The 19,573-nt window shown below is 48.0% G+C and overlaps 1 long non-coding RNA gene across 1 annotated transcript in view; it reads right to left on the bottom strand.

The window, feature by feature from the left end:
- Nucleotides 1-19,573, bottom strand: part of LOC141252927 (uncharacterized) — a 240,797-nt gene that overhangs the window by 80,468 nt on the left and 140,756 nt on the right. The window lies entirely within an intron of this gene.

The raw sequence follows: 19,573 nt of genomic DNA, 5'->3' as shown, positions 1-19,573 counted from the left end.
AGCCCTTGGCCCCCTAAAAGAGCTGTCTGATTGTGGGAGGTATCCTGGTCTTCGACCTGATTTCCCACTAGTGTTGATCGAGTATGAATCGTTAACCCTTTCGGGCGAGCACGCTCGGGTGCTCACCGAGTATTTTGGCGTGCTCGGCATTTCTTTTACTGTCGCCATGGCTGCAAGTGTCACGGCTGTTAGACAGCTGTGACACATGCAGGGATTGCCTGTTGAACAACGATTAACGATTCATACTTGATCAACACTATTGCCCACACAATATAGGCTGCAAAATTCATTTACAAACCTCTTAGCCTCTTAGAGGCGGTGTCTGACTCTTGGTGGTTTCCTGGTTCTTGACCAGAATCCAGCTGTGTGTGCTGGAATAGGATGCGCCAAATTTTTATCCGTCCTCTTCCACTTTAGTGTTTTAGTGCTTTTCACATTAATAGTACATCACTCCTGTGGTGGCAAGGAGCCGCATCTTATTTTATATTTAAGTCAAAACTGTCATATGTTCTCAGCAAGTGTTAATTAGTCATATCTTCTCAGCAAGTGGTATAGGTATGTAGCACCCTGAGGATTCGGCTGCTACAGGGGTATTGCACCTCAAGCCAGAGGTGTGGTATTCCACTCCCGGGTAAGGATGGAGTGTGGAACTGAGCTCAGTTAGCTGCATGCACTACACACATCCCATTTCCGAGGAACAGACCGATGGTACTCCCACTAGAGAAATGTGCAGGTACGACAGTGTCTGTTCCTGGCTGGAGTGGGAGGGGGGTGGAACATCCCAGTAGTGTAGGGGCAGATAGGGGGAGCAGCCTGGGTAAAGCTAGGAGCTCATTGGGTGCTGGTCACCTGAGCTCACACATAGAGGGAGTATATAAGGTGGGAACCATCTTAGATCAGGGTCAGTCAGTCAGTCAGTCTGTCAGTCTTTGTAGAGGAAGAGAGCAGAGGAGAAGAGCAGCTCCAAGGCCAAAAAAGAGAGAGAGGAGAGAGAAAGACCCAGAGGGGGAGAAAGAAGGAACTCCAAGAGCCCAAATTAGACCAGAGGGTGAAGAGTTGGCAACAGGGTACCGGATCCCAAGCTGGCAGAGGCTACAGCACACCTTAGCCAGGAACCGGAGGTCGTGGCAGGATCTGCCACGATCACCCACTAAATCCACCCGGAAGGCAGACCACGAATAGGGTCAGGGAACCCAGAGACAAGGGTTTACCACCAAGAGGCCCGAGGGAGCCGGACATAGGTGGATCCCTGGTGGGGAAGGCCAGAGAAGAGGACAGGACAGAAAGGGAGCTCAGGACCACGCTCCAGAATCACCTGGGGGTTGGCCGAGTCCAGGACCTGGTGGACGCAGCACGGCTCGGGTGGTCACTTAAGGCCGGAGTGACCAGAACAACTGCAGTAAGTAAACAAACCCTGAACTGCACAGCCCGACTCTGAGTCTCATTTCCATCCCCGCTGCACCACCACAACCCCCATCCTCTGCAACTGACCCCCTGAGGCTATACCCCTCCCGTTGGGGGTTATACTATCTGAGCTGCACATACATCACCAGCCTCAGCGGACCCTGCTGCAGCGGCGGCCGTATTGACCGCAATTCAACGGGTGGCGTAGTCGACACAAAAGAACATCTAGTAACATCATAAGGACTGCCACACACTGAGTTTGACACCCTGGGCACGGACCGGGTCACAGCCACTCGGAGACTACAACCCCCATCTGATCCGGCTCCGGGTATCCCCAACAACACTGGCCCAGGGGGCGCGTCAACTTTGGCGTAGTCGGCAGGATAACGTGCCCGCAACAACCGGGTACTGCGTGCCTGAAGAAAAGTACACCGTTACCTCAAAAAGAAGTCTCCCGCCGGTTCCGGAGGGTCCCCGCCAACGGACCCCATCACAGGTCGTTTCCCGCCGGTTGTCCGCCATTTGCAGCTTTTTCCCGCCATCCATGGAGTTTCCCGCCACTGGGAGACGACTCCCGCCATTTCCGAAGATTTCCCGCCTTGGAAGAGCGGACGCCATTATGGGCGTGCCAGAGGGTGGCAAGAGGCCACCTCCCATCGTGGGCCAGGTCGAAGAATGGCGCCAAAAGCGGAAACCGCGCCCACCAACAGAGACTGTGATGCTGGAAGTGTCCATCAGCGTGAGAGAACTGCCCCTGGAACTGACAATCACTAAGTTGCCCCGGGACCATCCTCAATGTGGGCGGAGACAGAACGAGAGAACAAAGATGGGTGCCGCCTGGAGCAGTCTAGAGAGAGCGCACCCGGAGACAAGACGTCTGGAAGAGAGTCCAGAGAAAGCACACCCGGAGATGGAGGGAGAGCCAGGCAGCACCGACCCAGTGGTCAGGAGCCTGATGCGGGCCGCCACTCCAGGCAGCACCGACCCAGTGGTCAGGAGCCTGTTGCAGGTCGCCACTCCAGAAGGCCTGCTGGAGATCCTAACACAGCTCCCCCGAGACCGGGAGTGTGCACAGACCGCGCTGGAGGGCCTCGCACGGAGGATGGCCCGGGTGCAGCGAGAGACGTTGGCGGAGTGGAGCCGAGAGATGGCCCAGCAGACCGGAACCCGTCAGCGGAGCACGCCACCCGAGACGAGGAGACAGACCGCCTCTGAGGATGGCGCAGGAGGAATGAAGGCAGGAGACGGCGCCGAGAAGGGAGCTGGACGGACGGAGGCAGGTAAAGGGGACGTCTCTACCCCGAGCCGAGAAACCGTGTACCTGCCCCAGCTCCCCGTCGCAGAGCCCGAAGTTCCCCCTGCCGTGCCCGTCGCTGCATCGTCACCGCCGCAGACTAGGCCTCAAGCAGTAACCGTGGCCGCGACCCCTGTGACGTCACGCGTTTCGACCCTGAGCGTGGCCAAGCAGGAAATACCACCGGCCTGGTCGCAAGGCCTAGTACCTCCGGGCGCCGCAATACCAACAGCGCCCCCTACCTCCGCGGAGCCACCGGCCTGGTCGCAGGGCCGAATAACCCAGGGCGCCGCCATTCTTACGGTGCCCTTTGCCTTTAGGGTGCCCCAAGCCTGGTCGCAAGGCCTGGTCGACCCGGGCGCCACTACCATCAACGCGCCCTCAACATCTAGAGTGCCGCACCTGGGTGAAAATCTATTTGCCCAGCATACGTGCCCGGATGGGCAGCCCTTCATATGGCCCCAGGAGTACATTCAGCTGGAACTCCAGAGAGCAAGGCCCATGTGCGAGCCCCTGATTCCGGCTCCGAAGCCCGTAAAGAGGACCTCGCCCCCGCTGGAGGAGGCACAGTTCGAGTGGGACCCCACTGGAGAAGACCTCATGGGGTTCACTCAGGAGACTTGGGCGGCCGCAGCGGAGCGTGCAGAGTGCTGCCGCCAGCAGCTCGAAGTCTTCGAGAGGGAGCGGAGAGAGAGGCGGGTCCGGGAACAGCAGATGCAGATAAGAAGCGCGGAGCAGAAGAGCCGGACCAGGAGGAAACCCCGTGCAGCTCATGGTCCCCGTGCCACCGGGACTGTGATAAAATTCAATATGCAGCACGGATGGGGCTTTATCAGAGACCATCAGACCCCCGGCGACGTCTTTGTAACTCGCAGAGACGTAGAAAGCTATCTGCCGGAGGGACACAGAGGTCGTGACCTGTATGTAGGGGACGAGGTCACCTTCACCCGGCACAAGTGTGCCAAAGGACCCTACGCCCTCCATGTGCATCGCCTGACGGAGGAGGAGCTGCGGTGTGAGGAGGAGCAAGAGGACCCGGACGGGTCTGAAACTGAAACCAACCAACAAGAAGGAGCAGGAGGACGCCGTCGTTGAGTACGGTAGTGAAGAGACTGTATAAAGTTGCCCGTCGGGGTACCAAGAACTGTTACTTATTTAAAATATGTTCCCCGTTGGGACTAGACAAGAGTGAACTGTTATCCCCGTGTGTCCCTATTCCCACTGACCGAGGACTGAGAGCGGTCAATCCTCCCTAATACCTGGCCGAGGACTGAGAGCGGCCATATCCCTTTGTATATAGTTGCGCTTCCTAAAGCGCCCCCTACCGGTTTTATAGAGAACTGTTTTATTCCAAGAGAGACTGTCGCACTTTACCCGGTCACAAGTTGCACCGTGACCGGAGGAACCAGAAACAAGAATGTTTATATGAAAAGTTTATTGCTGCTGATGATGTATATGATGTTTTATATGTTTTATATGTTTATGTTTATGAAAAAAAAATTGTATGTTGTGGATGTTTATATCTTACAGCCCGAGGACGTGCTGTGATTTACCAGGGGGGAATGTAGCACCCTGAGGATTCGGCTGCTACAGGGGTATTGCACCTCAAGCCAGAGGTGTGGTATTCCACTCCCGGGTAAGGATGGAGTGTGGAACTGAGCTCAGTTAGCTGCATGCACTACACACATCCCATTTCCGAGGAACAGACCGATGGTACTCCCACTAGAGAAATGTGCAGGTACGACAGTGTCTGTTCCTGGCTGGAGTGGGAGGGGGGTGGAACATCCCAGTAGTGTAGGGGCAGATAGGGGGAGCAGCCTGGGTAAAGCTAGGAGCTCATTGGGTGCTGGTCACCTGAGCTCACACATAGAGGGAGTATATAAGGTGGGAACCATCTTAGATCAGGGTCAGTCAGTCAGTCAGTCTGTCAGTCTTTGTAGAGGAAGAGAGCAGAGGAGAAGAGCAGCTCCAAGGCCAAAAAAGAGAGAGAGGAGAGAGAAAGACCCAGAGGGGGAGAAAGAAGGAACTCCAAGAGCCCAAATTAGACCAGAGGGTGAAGAGTTGGCAACAGGGTACCGGATCCCAAGCTGGCAGAGGCTACAGCACACCTTAGCCAGGAACCGGAGGTCGTGGCAGGATCTGCCACGATCACCCACTAAATCCACCCGGAAGGCAGACCACGAATAGGGTCAGGGAACCCAGAGACAAGGGTTTACCACCAAGAGGCCCGAGGGAGCCGGACATAGGTGGATCCCTGGTGGGGAAGGCCAGAGAAGAGGACAGGACAGAAAGGGAGCTCAGGACCACGCTCCAGAATCACCTGGGGGTTGGCCGAGTCCAGGACCTGGTGGACGCAGCACGGCTCGGGTGGTCACTTAAGGCCGGAGTGACCAGAACAACTGCAGTAAGTAAACAAACCCTGAACTGCACAGCCCGACTCTGAGTCTCATTTCCATCCCCGCTGCACCACCACAACCCCCATCCTCTGCAACTGACCCCCTGAGGCTATACCCCTCCCGTTGGGGGTTATACTACCTGAGCTGCACATACATCACCAGCCTCAGCGGACCCTGCTGCAGCGGCGGCCGTATTGACCGCAATTCAACGGGTGGCGTAGTCGACACAAAAGAACATCTAGTAACATCATAAGGACTGCCACACACTGAGTTTGACACCCTGGGCACGGACCGGGTCACAGCCACTCGGAGACTACAACCCCCATCTGATCCGGCTCCGGGTATCCCCAACAACACTGGCCCAGGGGGCGCGTCAGGTATAGTACATAAGATGCTTTTCAATGCTGAGCAGCTTTATAAACAAGAGGCCTTAAAAAATATTTAGTTGGAAAACTAGTCACTAAATAGCACACGACAGGGCTCTCTAATGTTATAACCAGCACCACCAGTAGGTCAAAAAAAATACAAAGGGGGTGGAGTTCTGGTCACCATATCTAGTTTCCAGGGTGTCAGTTAAATGTTCCACTTATACTATCAGCTCGCAGGGCTGCCCATAAGTTTAGCTGATGTAAAGGGAAGTTTAGTTTATCCTCATGTCTGGCAGAATTCCTCACAGTCAGTTCACAATCTAAATTCCCTTACTAGGTATGTGCACACAATGTCTTTTTCAGTTGGATTCCCCTTGGAAGTCACCTTAAAAAGAACTCATTAAACAATAAAAAGAATGAACATATAAACAGCAATATCAAAACGACTTGCTGTGCATATGCTCCTTCATTTTCAGCTTCTTTTAACCACTTGAGGTTTCTATGCTATATATAAAGCGGTCGAAAAATGACAATAAAAATGAAATCCATGCAAACAGCATACAAACTCCATATAGGTGTTGCCCTTGGTCTGGTTTGAACCCAGGACTCCCAATGCAGCACCACTGAGTCTTTATTAGAGATGAGCGGTGTTCGACTAGAACTGTTCGCCAATCTCAAATTCGAGCTGTTTTGGGCGGTGTTCGAGTTGTTCGACGAACCCGAACGATTTGCAAAAAATTCAGCTGTTCGAGGTTATGTTCGATAACTGTTCGTGCACCAAAAGCGTGTCCTGCATGTCTGGCGCTATTTAGAGCACCAATCATGCAGGGATTGTCTGCCACTCACTGTAATGCCACAGCCATGGTGGTTGTGGCATTACAGTGATTGCCCAAATCGATGGGAACAGTGCTCACAGTGAAACATGAAAAGCCGGCAATTCAGCAGCGGCATACACCGGTACCCGACAATTTAGAACCGAAAGAATAGAGCATCACAAATAGATTAGATAGATAGAAACATGTCAGTCACATATATATGAAGTACAGTGACAGTGTTGATTACTGTACTTGTCATTTAGTGTAAAGGATTTATAAAAAAAAATATTAGTGTTTTCATGCACCGTCTCTTTAAAAAAGCCGGCCGGCAATTCAGCAGCGGTACCCGACAATTTAGAATGGAAGCAATAGAGCATCACACATAGATTAGATAGATAGAAACATGTCAGTCACATATATATGAAGTAGAGTGACAGTGTTGGTTACTGTACTTGTCATTTAGTGTTAAAATAAAGGATTTATTTTAAAAAAAATTGGCGTGGGATCCCCCATAATTTTAGTCTCTAGCGGAGGTTAAGCAGACGGCTGGGGCAGATGTTTGAAGCCTGGGAAGGGGTAATACCCACGGAGCTTCCCAGGCTTCTAATATCAGCCCCCAGCTGAATGCCTAGCCTTTACTAGCTATTAAAATGGGGGACCCCCCAAAAAATTGACGTGGGGTCCCCCCTATTTTAATAGCTAGAAAAGGCTAGGCAGACAGCTGGGGGCTGATATTAATAGCCCAGGAAGGGTGCCATGAATATTGGCCGCCTCCCAGGCTAGAAACACCAGCCGTCAGCCGCCCCAGAAATGGCACATCCATAGGATGCGCCAATTCTGGCACTTAGCCTCGCTCTTCCCACTGCCCTGTAGCGGTGGCAGTGGGGTAATAGGGCTGGGGTTGATGTCAGCTTATAATGCCAGCTGACATCAAGCCCAGGTTAGTAATGGAGAGGCGTCTATAAGACACCCCCATTACTAACCCCATAGTCAAAGTTAAAAAAACACAAACACCCAGAATAAAGTCCTTTAATTGAAATAAAGACACAATTCTTTATTGTTCTAAATTAAACCATACTTACCGTCACGCCCATTCCAGCTGAAGCCAACGATCCCCTGCAATAAAAGAAAAATAATAAAGCAACATAATCCTTACCTTCCCATGGTTCCCACGACAGCTTCAGCTCTGCTACATCGAGATGACAGGCTGGACCGCAGCAGAAAGCTGCCATCCAGCCTGTCATCCCGCAGACACTGAGAAGCGCAGTCTTGCTTGCGCTCCTCAGCGTCTCTCTGTGACGGCATCCAGATGAGCCGAGTTCATGTCCAATGAACTCGGCTCACCTCATGCAGGTCACTGACAGCGTGGGAAAATTCTCACGCTGAAGCGCTGAGTGCAGGAGAATTTTCCCACGCTGTCAGTGACGTGCATAAGGTGAGCTCATGTCCAATGAACTCAGCTCACCTCCTGCACGTCACTGACAGCGTGGGAGAATTCTCCTGCACTCAGCGCTTCAGTGTGAGAATTCTCCCACGCTGAAGCGCTGAGTGCAGGATAATTTTCCCACGCTGTCAGTGACGTGCATGAGGTGAGCCGAGTTCATTGGACATTAACTCGGCTCATCTGGATGCCCTCACAGAGAGACACTGTGGAGCGCAAGCAAGCCTGCGCTTCTCAGTGTCTGCGGGATGACAGGCTGGATGGCAGCGTTCTGCTGCGGTCCAGCCTGTCATCTCGATGTAGCAGAGCTGAAGCTGTCATGGGAACCATGGAAAGGTAAGGATGATGTTGCTTTATTATTTTTCTATTATTTCAGGAGATCGTTGGCTTCAGCTGGAATGGGCGTGACGGTAAGTATGGTTTAATTTAGAACAATAAAGAATTGTGTGTTTATTTCAATTAAAGGACTTTTTTCTGGGTGTTGTGTTTTTTTTAAATACTTTACTAGAAATTCATGGTGGTCATGTCTAATATTGGCGTGACCCCATGAATTTTGGGCTTAGGGCCAGCTGATAATGCCAAGCTGGCCCTAACCCCTTTATTACCCAGTGAGCCACCGCATCAGGGCCCTGGATGAGTTGGGTACAGCGCCAGAAGATGGCGCTTCTATGAACGCGCCATTTTCCGGGGTGGCTGCGGACTGCAATTTGCAGCGGGGGTGGCCCAGAAAGCTTGGGCCTCCCTGCGCTGCGGATTCCAGCCCCCAGCTGCCTAGTTGTACCTGGCTGGACACAAAAACAGGGCGAAGCCCCACGTCAATTTTCTTTAAATTATTTCATGAAATAATTAAGAAAAAAAGGGCTTCCCTATATTGTTGTGTCCGGCCAGGTACAAATAGGCAGCTGGTGGTTGGGGGCAGGCCGTTCCTGCCTGCTGCACCTGACTGGACACAAATATAGTGCGAAGCCCCACGTCAATTTTTTTTTAATTATTTCATGAATTTCCTGAAATAATTTAAAAAAATTGAAGTGGGACTTCGCACTATATTTGTGTCCAGCCAGGTACAGCAGGCAGGAACGGGCTGCCCCCAACCACCAGCTGCCTATTTGTACCTGGCCGGACACAACAATATAGGGAAGGCCTTTTTTTCTTAATTATTTCATGAATTTCATGAAATAATTAAAAAAAATTGAAGTGGGGCTTCGCACTATATTTGTGTCCAGCCAGGTACAGCAGGCAGGAACGGGCTGCCCCCAACCACCAGCTGACTATTTGTACCTGGCCGGACACAACAATATAGGGAAGGCCTTTTTTTCTTAATTATTTCATGAATTTCATGAAATAATTAAAAAAAAAATACGTGGGGCTTCGCCCTATTTTTGTGTCCAGCCAGGTACAACTAGGCAGCTGGGGGCTGGAATCTGCAGCGCAGGGAGACCCAAGCTTTCTGGGCCCCCCCCGCTGCAAATTGCAGTCCGCAGCCACCCCGGAAAATGGCGCGTTCATAGAAGCGCCATCTTCTGGCGCTGTACCCAACTCATCCAGGGCCCTGATGCGGTGGCTCACTGGGTAATAAAGGGGTTAGGGCCAGCTTGGTATTATCAGCTGGCCCCAAGCCCAAAATTCATGGGGTCACGCCAGTATTAGACATGACCGCCATGAATTTCTAGTAAAGTATTTAAAAAAAACACAACACCCAGAATAAAGTCCTTTAATTGAAATAAAGACACAATTCTTTATTGTTCTAAATTAAACTATACTTACCGTCACGCCCATTCCAGCTGAAGCCAACGATGTCCTGCAATAAAAGAAAAATAATAAACCAACCTCATCCTTACCTTTCCATGGTTCCCACGACAGCTTCAGCTCTGCTACATCGAGATGACAGGCTGGACCGCAGCAGAACGCTGCCATCCAGCCTGTCATGCCGCAGACACTGAGAAGAGCAGGCTTGCTTGCGCTCCTCAGTGTCTCGCTGTGACGGCATCCAGATGAGCCGAGGTCATGTCCAATGAACTCGGCTCACCTCATGCACGTCACTGACAGCGTGGGAAAATTCTCACGCTGAAGTGCTGAGTGCAGGAGAATTCTCCCACGCTGTCAGTGACGTGCATGAGGTGAGCTCATGTCCAATGAACTCAGCTCACCTCATGCACCTCACTGACAGCGTGGGAAAATTCTCCTGCACTCAGAGCTTCAGCGTGAGAATTCTCCCACGCTGTAAGTGACGTGCATGAGGTGAGCCGAGTTCATTGGACATGACCTCGGCTCATCTTTATGCCGTCACAGAGAGACACTGTGGAGCGCAAGCAAGCCTGCTCTTCTCAGTGTCTGCGGGATGACAGGCTGGATGGCGGCGTTCTGCTGCGGTCCAGCCTGTCATCTCGATGTAGCAGAGCTGAAGCTGTCATGGGAACCATGGAAAGGTAAGGATGATGTTGGTTTATTATTTTTCTTTTATTACAGGAGATCGTTGGCTTCAGCTGGAATGGGCGTGACGGTAAGTATGGTTTAATTTAGAACAATAAAGAATTGTGTCTTTATTTCAATTAAAGGACTTTATTCTGGGTGTTTGTGTTTTTTTGTAACTTTGACTATGGGGTTAGTAATGGGGGTGTCTTATAGACGCCTCTCCATTACTAACCTGGGCTTGATGTCAGCTGGCATTATAAGCTGACATCAACCCCAGCCCTATTACCCCACTGCCACCGCTACAGGGCAGTGGGAAGAGCGAGGCTAAGTGCCAGAATTGGCGCATCCTACGGATGCGCCATTTCTGGGGCGGCTGACGGCTGGTGTTTCTAGCCTGGGAGGGGGCCAATATTCATGGCACCCTTCCTGGGCTATTAATATCAGCCCCCAGCTGTCTGCCTAGCCTTTGCTAGCTATTAAAATAGGGGGGACCCCACGTCATTTTTTTGGGGGGTCCCCCATTTTAATAGCTAGTAAAGGCTATGTATTCAGCTGGGGGCTGATATTAGTAGTCTGGGAAGCTCCGTGGGTATTACCCCCTTCCCAGGCTTCAAACATCTGCCCCAGCCGTCTGCTTAACCTCCGCTAGAGACTAAAATTATGGGGGAACCCCACGCCAATTTTTATTTTAATAAATCCTTTATTTTAACACTAAATGACAAGTACAGTAACCAACACTGTCACTGTACTTATTATAAATGTGACTGACATGTTTCTATCTGTCTAATCTATGTGTGATGCTCTATCTTTCTGTTCTAAATTGTCGGGTACCGCTGCTGAATTGCCGGCCGGCTTTTTTAAAGAGACAGTGCATGAAAACACTATTATTTTTTTAAATAAATCCTTTACACTAAATGACAAGTACAGTAACCAACACTGTCACTGTACTTATTATATATGTGACTGACATGTTTCTATCTATCTAATCTATGTGTGAAGCTCTATTCTTTCTGTTCTAAATTGTCGGGTACAGATGCTGAATTGCCGGCCGGCTTTTTTAAAGAGACGGTGCATGAAAACACTAATATTTTTTTTTAATAAATCCTTTACACTAAATGACAAGTGCAGTAACCAACACTGTCACTGTGCTTCTTATATGTGTGACTGACATGTTTCTATCTATCTAATCTATGTGTGATGCTCTATTCCTTCTTGTCTAAATTGTCGGGTACCTGTGTATGCCGCTGCTGAATTTGTCGGCCGGCTTTTTTAAAGAGAGTGTCTTCTGAGCAGTTTGTCAGCTTTTGGACACCTTTGCATGTGTTTTCTATGTGTTTCTATGTGTTTTTGTTTGCCTGCCATTGGTTTTAACGGTGTTCGACAGTGTTCTAAGGTGTTCTACGAACAGTTCGACGAACAGTTCCTCGAACATCCCGGTGTTCGACGAACCGATCCGAACCCGAACACTACGGGGGTGGCTCAACACTAGTCTTTATGCTGCCCAACTTTTGAAGATGACTTATCTGTCCTTTTAGTCTTTACTTTTGTTACCAATATCCTCCTGAGGTTATTTCTGTAATTAAATATGGTCCTGTAGCAAAAAAACTAGGTCATTGTGCTAGGGTGCTCGGCATCTTGCTTCTGCTAAAAAAAATTGCACATGAATAAGAAACATTAATGTATTATAATACCAATTGTAAAGTAATTAGAGTAGTCTATACAAAGTTTTGCCAAGTGCATGAGGCCTACTGGAAGCAACTTTCATTTTCATGGTAGTCTGCCAGCAAAATCTAGACAAACACCATTATTACTTAAAGAGAACCTGCCATCAGGATTTTATACCCTAAACTAATATTTATGTAAAGATGCTTTAATGTTGTTTTAGAGAAATCCATTAGTTGAATCTGTATGCTAATGACTTGAAAGTGCAACTGGGGTGCACTGCACTTACGACTCTCCTGCTTCTCTACCTTTTCCCCGCCTGCTGTCTGCCTTCTGTCTTTGACTTACTGATCACTGATACATGAGTGACCTGTTAAAACATTAACTTAATACATCATCAGAACCATAAGCATAAATAGGCTGAGAGTACCAAATCTTATTTATCTGGCTGCTGGTTATCCTTTAATAATAGCCATATATGTTTATGTAAATTTGACATTACTAAGACTGTGCTTAAAAATGCTTTGATGGGATTGAATACAGCTTTTTCAGGCAACAGGAGGCTTTTCAGTTCATTTTATTTGCTGAAATTCAATAACCCGAGAATACAATTTTGGGGAAAAAAATCAGCAAAGTTCGCAAATTCGAATTTTTAAAGGTTTGCTTATCTCTAGTCAGCATGTCTCAGAGGGCATTAATTAAGGGCTATGAAGGGAGTAGGCAAGCATTCCATTGCCATTATTTTTAACAAAAATGCATTGTACCTGACCAGTGCACTAAGTCGTTAAAAGGCTGTAAGAGTTTGCATAGGGATGGGACATCAAGAATAGGGCAGAGTTCTTGCTCTGCGGGAGTAAGACAGAGCTGGATGTAGTGAGAATGCATAGCAATGGGAATTGCGGTATGCCTGTCTGAAAAGTCTGACGTGTGCACTGTCCTTGTCTGATGAGTGATGTGATTGTGTGATGTGTTTTAGATGTAAGATGTGTTTAATGAGTTTAACACATATTTTTTTTTCTTAATGTTTTCTACTTGGGATGAGCGAGCATTAAAATGCTTGGATGCTCATTACTCTAACCGAGCAATTCCTAATGTTTGAATGCTCGTTTCGAGTAATGAGTATAATGGGAGTTAATGGGAAATCCAAGCATTTTTCCGACAGACTCTACAAGGAGATCTGGGGGCAAGTGAAAATGTTGAAATGGATGGAAAAAGTGCTGAATGGAAGGAGAACATCATGGGGAAACCCCCTGGAAGCAACTCTGACTTCCAGATTGCTGCTGAGAACAATGGGATCACACTTTTAAACCACTTTAAGGACTGACAATAAAACATTCAAAATCAAAGAGAAATTGCAGTTTACATGAAAAAAATGTCAAGAAACATTCTTTTCTATATAATGAATTGTATATAAGGCAGAATTTAGAAAGGATTTAAAAATAATAATAATTCAAGTAAACCAAAGTTGATTATTTTATTAATTTTTATTAATTTTTGTATTAAAAAAATGGAAATTTCAGTGTAATTGATGAAGGAAGCAAGAACTGCCAAAAATTAGATGGAAGAGAGACTCAGATACACCCTGTATTAGACATAAAGGAGGGCTTCGTACACATTCTGTTCAAATTGTCATGTAGTGGTACTCTTAGACTTATAAAGGCTATGCACTAAGTACAAAGTCTGTCAAAAATTACAAGCAGGGTCATCCATCCTTGAAGGCACCAACTGTAGTGCCTCATTGAAATATTGTGAAAAAAGTGTAGCTGTGGTATTCCTAGACCCTGAAAGCCTCTGCACACAGGGCAAAGCCAGACAAAAATTACAAGTAGGGTCATCCATACACCCTTGAAGGCACCAACTGTAGTTCCTCATTGAAATATTGTGAAAAAAGTGTAGCTGTGGTATTCCTACACTCCGAAAGCCTCGGTGCACAGTGCAAAGCCAGACAAAAATTACAAGTAGGGTCATCCATACACCCTTGAAGGCACCAACTGTAGTGCCTCATTCAAATATTAAGAAAGTGTAGTTGTGGTACTCCTATACTCCTATACTCATAAAGGATCTGCCCCCAGAAAAAAAATTATAAGGAGGTCATCCATACACCCTTGAAAGCACCAACTGTAGTCCCACTGAAATATTAAGAAAGTGTAGTTATGGTACTCTTACATTCATAAAGGCTTTGCACAAAGTGCAAAGCCAGGAAAAAATTATAAGAAGATCATCCAGTCATCCATAGATCCTTGAAGTTAGCAACTGGTGGCCCTCATTCAAATATTGAACATTAAAAACATTTTATGTGCTACTGTCATCTGGTGGTATGGAAAAGTTGGGTCTAATCCAGGCTTTGTTCATTTTTATCAAAGTGAGCATGTCAGCATTTTCTGTTGACAGTCGAAAGCGCCTGTCTGTTATGAACCCCCCGGTGGCACTAAAAACCCACTCAGACAAGAGTTTAGTAGCAGGGCAACACAACACCTCCAAGGCATAGAGGGACAACTTATGCCAGGTGTCCAGCTTTGAGACTCAATAGTTGAAGATTGCAGAGAAATTAGGGAGTATGCTTATTTTATCGGACAGGTATTGCTTGACCATCTTTAAAAACTTTTCCCTCCTTGTCAAAAATACCAGGTCATCAGGGCATGGACGCTGGGAGGATGTTATGAAATTGGCCCAGGCCTTGGGAAATGTACCCCTGCCTCTGCTGTACCTGGTGTGTGTCTCCTTCGCATCTCCTCCTTGGTTGAGCAAGGAAGCTTGACCCTGCCGCACCGTTGTTTGATGGGAGTTTTTCAACATATTTTCCACAATGGCCTTCTGGTATAGCACCATTTTAGTAGACTTATCCTCCTCAGGAAGAAGAGATGGAAAGTTCTCCTTGTAGTGTTGGTCTAGCAGGGTGAACAACCAGTACTCTTTTTTGTCCAAGATGAATGTAAAGAGATGGTCACGGGAAAGGCAGCAGTACATAAAGTCAGCCATGTGTGCCAAACTCCCTACAGCCAACACTTCCCTTTCTCCACCATGATGACTACTCTCCAACTCCTCCTCCATCTCTTCCTCCTCATTCCCCTTTTCAGCCCATCCACGTAGGAGAGACGGGATGAAGCTTGTGTGGGCACTAGCTTTTGTTGAGTTAGCAACCAGCTACTGTTCATCCTCCTCAGTCTCCACCTCCTCATTACTCAAGCCGAGCTGAGCAGATGAGATGTGGCTGGGCTGGGTAGTATCTCTCTGTCTCATGTCTTCCTCCATCTTCATCTTGTACGAATACAAAGCTTCAGCTTTAATTGTGAGCAACGACTTTTTAAGTAGGCACAAAAGTGGGATCGTTGCACTGATGATGGCGTCATCACTGCTCACCATCTTTGTGGAGAACTGAAAAAATGTAGACATCCATGTCCACTCTTCAGTTGTTATGTGCAAAGGTTGCCCAGGATATTTACAGGCGTGTTGGAGCTGGTATTCGACAACTGGCCTCTGCTGCTCACAAAGCCTTGCCAGCATGTGCAGTGTGAAGTTCCAGCACGTGACGATGTTGCACACCAGTCGGTGAGCTGTCACTTGTATGCGCTGCTGCAGAATGGGCAGAGCGGAGGCAGCTGCAGCCGACTTACGGAAATGGGCGCTGATGCGGCGTACCTTGACCAGTAGCTCTGGTAAAGTTTTCAGAATCTGCTGAATCACTAAGTTTAGCATGTGGGCCAAGCATGATACATGTGTAAGCTTGCCAAGCTTCACAGCGGCCACCAGGTTATGACCATTATCACACACAATCATGCCTGGTTGGAGGTTCAGCAGCGAGAGCCACAGATCTGTCTAGTCTTTTATTCCTTTCAATACACACTCGTGGTCAAAATTGTTGGTACCCCTCGTTTAATGAAAGAAAAACCCACAATGGTCACAGAAATAACTTGAATCTGACAAAAGTAATAAATTAAAAATCATTTCTGTCCAGGCCTATTTCAGGAGTTTAATTTTTTTTAAATTCTGTGGAGGCAGGGTTGAAAAGCAATGTCTGACTTTCATTTATTCATTTTCATAGATTTTTAATTTATTATTACTTTTGTCAGATTAAAGTTATTTTTGTAACCATTGTGGGTTTTTCTTTTATTAAACGAGGGGGACCAACAATTTTGACCACGTGTGTAACTCTGCTGGGGTGCCCGGTTTGTCTCCTAGACAAATTAGCTTCAGCAGAGCCTGCTGCCACTTTGCTGAGGCAGTGTTGCAGAGCTTCCAGCTTATGGCTGATGTGGACAACGTATTCTGAGATACCAAGTCAGAGATGGAGGATGAACAGGAGCAGGAGGGGGTGCAGGAACCCCTGATAGAAGTAGAGCCAGCAATCTTGGGCGTCGGTAGCACATGTGCCGTTATAGGGTGGGACTTGGCCCTAGCCGCCACAATGTTCACCCAGTGTGCCATCAGAGAAATATAGCGTCCCTGGCCACAAGCGCTTCTCCACATGTCTTTCGTTAAGTGTACAATCCAAGTAACTGCATTGGTAAGGGCACGGGTGTTGCTCCTGGACATCTACTGGTACAAGGTGGGGACAACAGACTGGGTGAAATAGTGGTGGGTGGGGACCGAGTACCAAGTGATGGCTGCAGCCATGAGTCGGCGGAAATCCTCCACGTCTACCAGCTTAAATGGCAACAATTCCATGGCAAGCAGCCTGGAAATGTCCTTTAGCATTTGGGCCTGAGGGTGGGTGGCTGAGAGCTTTCTTTTTCGTTCAAAGGCATGGGGTCCTCCTGACTTGGTGACTTAACAACAACCTGACTTATCGGCAACTGTGTCTCATCATCATCTACCTCCTTAGACAAAATTTGACGTTCCCCACCATCATATTTTTGTGGCCGTGGCTGTTCTAAGTTTTGTGCATTACTAAACAGCATATCCTCCGGTCCTTCTTGGAACATGCAGGGAGAAAGGCAACAATCAAGAAATAATTTTGTAAAGAGCTCCTCGGCTTGTCTTAGTGTGGGATCACTGGTCTCCTGGGAATCAACATGGTGGGAGGAAGGAGGATCGGGGTGAGGATTAAATGATCCAGACTGTTGGCTGGTGAGACTGGACCGTGTGGAAGACTGGGTGATGCTGGCAAGCAAGCTGGAAGCATTATCTTCTATCCAACCGACCACCAGTTTACACTGGTGTGGCTTCAGAAGTGGTGTCCCATGCCTCCCTGCAAAATGGGACAGGAAGCTATGAGTTGGGGATGGGCATGTTTTCTGTACTCCAGAAACAGGTATAGTCGCACCTGTCCCATGTCCTCAGCGTCTGCGTGCACCATCATCATCATTTCCATTTCCGAGTCCCATACTACATGCCTTACGCATTTTCCAATTGCTAGGGCTCTGAAACCCAAGTTTATTTTTAATAAAAAATAAAAATGGTCACCTGCAACAGGCAAAGCGTTTTTTTTTAGTTTAATATACCACCATAATGTAACACAAAGCACGTTACACTGTATGGATTGCTAATTCAATCCAGAAAGATTTTTTTTACTTTTTTTGGAGGTTAATACCATCGCAATGTAATCAGGTTATACTGTATGGATGACTAATTGGATCCATAAAAAAAATGTTTCTTTTTTGGAGGTTTTTATTCTACCTTAATGTAACACTAACCACGGTACACTGTATGGATGACTAATTGTATCCAGAAAAAAATTTTGAACTGTTTTTGGAGGTTTATATTCCATCGTAATGTAACACTAAGCACATTACACCGTATAGATGACAATATAGTCAATTTTAACAAGGGCCTGCAAAGCCCTAAGCCCTGCCAAGAGGCTGTATTCTGCCACTCTCCCTGGTACTGCAACTGTCCCTCCATAGGCTAAATGCAGAATGTATCTGATACAAACAGCAAAGCACAAAATTAGCCCTTAGATGGACTGTTAGTGTGATGGTTCAACATCAGCACCAGTATCAACACTAGAGGACTCTGATTCATTAAATGTTGCACACACAGGCCTGGACAACCACTCTCTCCCTCCAATAAGAACTGTCCCTGAGCTTTGAAATGGCGTCTATGTGCCAAGTCTGGCGGCACCTGCCCTTTTATTACCCCAGATCATGTAATGTGGCTAGCCAATCGCAGTAATGCCACTACCAAGTTGGCTACGGCATTACAGTGACTGGCAGGCAGACAAACCCATGTAACAGGCGCCAAACATGCGGGGAGGGGATTCAAGCCTCAAATCTGAGCACTGGCAAATGCTCGCCGAGCATCTCTGAGCATCCAGATACTCAAGTGATATCCAAGTATCACCGAGCATGTTCGCTCATCCCCATAGGCGGATTATAATGAGGGCAATCTGGGCTTGCCCTCACTATAATGTTGTGTGCGCCATCATTGTTGGTGCAAGTGGTGTCGCGCCTCAGCCCCGGATCTCCTGCGCTGGTCCCCGATCAGCTGTTGAGGGGTCTGCAGTCTTAGCAGCCGCCGGCCGGCACTGTGCTCTTGCGTGCTGCTGTGCCCCGCCGGCGGCATCACTGCATAGCAGTCGCGGCTACGTCATGCACCACGCTATGCGCAGCCGTCAGCCTTCATGACATAGAGCGTGGGAGATCCAAAGAAGGGTCCTGTCTGCGGCGCTGTGGCAGGCATCGGTGGGACCTGTCTGCGGCGCTGTGTTCCAGGCGGCGGAGGGCCCTGTCTGCTTCACTGTGTCCCGGCGGTGGTGGAGGGCCCTGTCTGTGGCGCTGTGGCGGGCGGCGGAGGGCCCTGTCTACGGCGCTGTGTCACGGACGGCGGAGTGCCCTGTCTGCAGCGCTGTGTCCCGGGCTGCGGAGGGCCCTGTCTGCAGCGCTGTGTCCCGGGCGGCGGAGGGCCCTGTCTGCAGCGCTGTGTCCCGGGCGGCGGAGGGCCCTGTCTGCAGCGCTGTGTCCCGGGTGGCGGAGGGCCCTGTCTGCAGCGCTGTGTCCTGAGCGGCGGAGGAGGGCCCTGTCTGCAGCGCTGTGTCCCGGGTGGCGGAGGGCCCTGTCTGCAGTGCTGTGGCGGGCCTTGCATTAAACTCTACTCACCTGAGTCCTGACCAATCCCAGGGATCCACTAATGCACACCTGGAGCTCTTCATCCTCCTCTATCTCAGAGATCTGGTGAGTGAGTGCCAACATGGAAACTTTTTTAATGTGTATATACAGCAGTTGTTGTATATTCAATATATAGATGATACTGCTTAATATATATTATGTATGTGATATTACAATGGCTGTATATAATCACAGTATCACCTGTATATTGTATGTACAGCAGTCAATATACATTATATTGGTGATACTGTGATTGCTGTATATATATTACGTTGTTGATACTGTATATATGTTACATAGGTGATACTGTGATTCCTGTGAATAATTGCAATATCACGTATATAATGTATTCACAGCAGTAGCACTATCACATACATAATGTATATACAGCAGTCTGTTTACAATATATAGGTGATAATGTGACTGCTGTGTATACATTATATACGTGATACTGCTGAATATGTGTTACAAAGATGATGGTGCAATTATACACAGCAAACACGGTATCACTTATATATTATATAGGTGATAGTGAGACTGCAGTATATACAGTGTATACACAGCAGTCACAGTGTCACCTATATAATGTATATACAACAGTATATACATTATATTGGTGATACTTCGACTGCTATATATACACACAATATATAAGTGATACTGCAACTGTGTATAGCTGCAGTATCATCTATATAATATATATGCAGCAGTCTCTGTGATATATATTTAGCAGTCGTG

Source organism: Phyllobates terribilis, unplaced genomic scaffold (genome assembly GCF_046119375.1).
Source record: "Phyllobates terribilis strain yellow unplaced genomic scaffold, ASM4611937v1 Scaffold_2__4_contigs__length_985480577, whole genome shotgun sequence".
Taxonomy (NCBI): domain Eukaryota; kingdom Metazoa; phylum Chordata; class Amphibia; order Anura; family Dendrobatidae; genus Phyllobates; species Phyllobates terribilis.
Note: the sequence above shows the minus strand (reverse complement) of the source record. Positions and strands in the feature narration are given on the sequence as shown.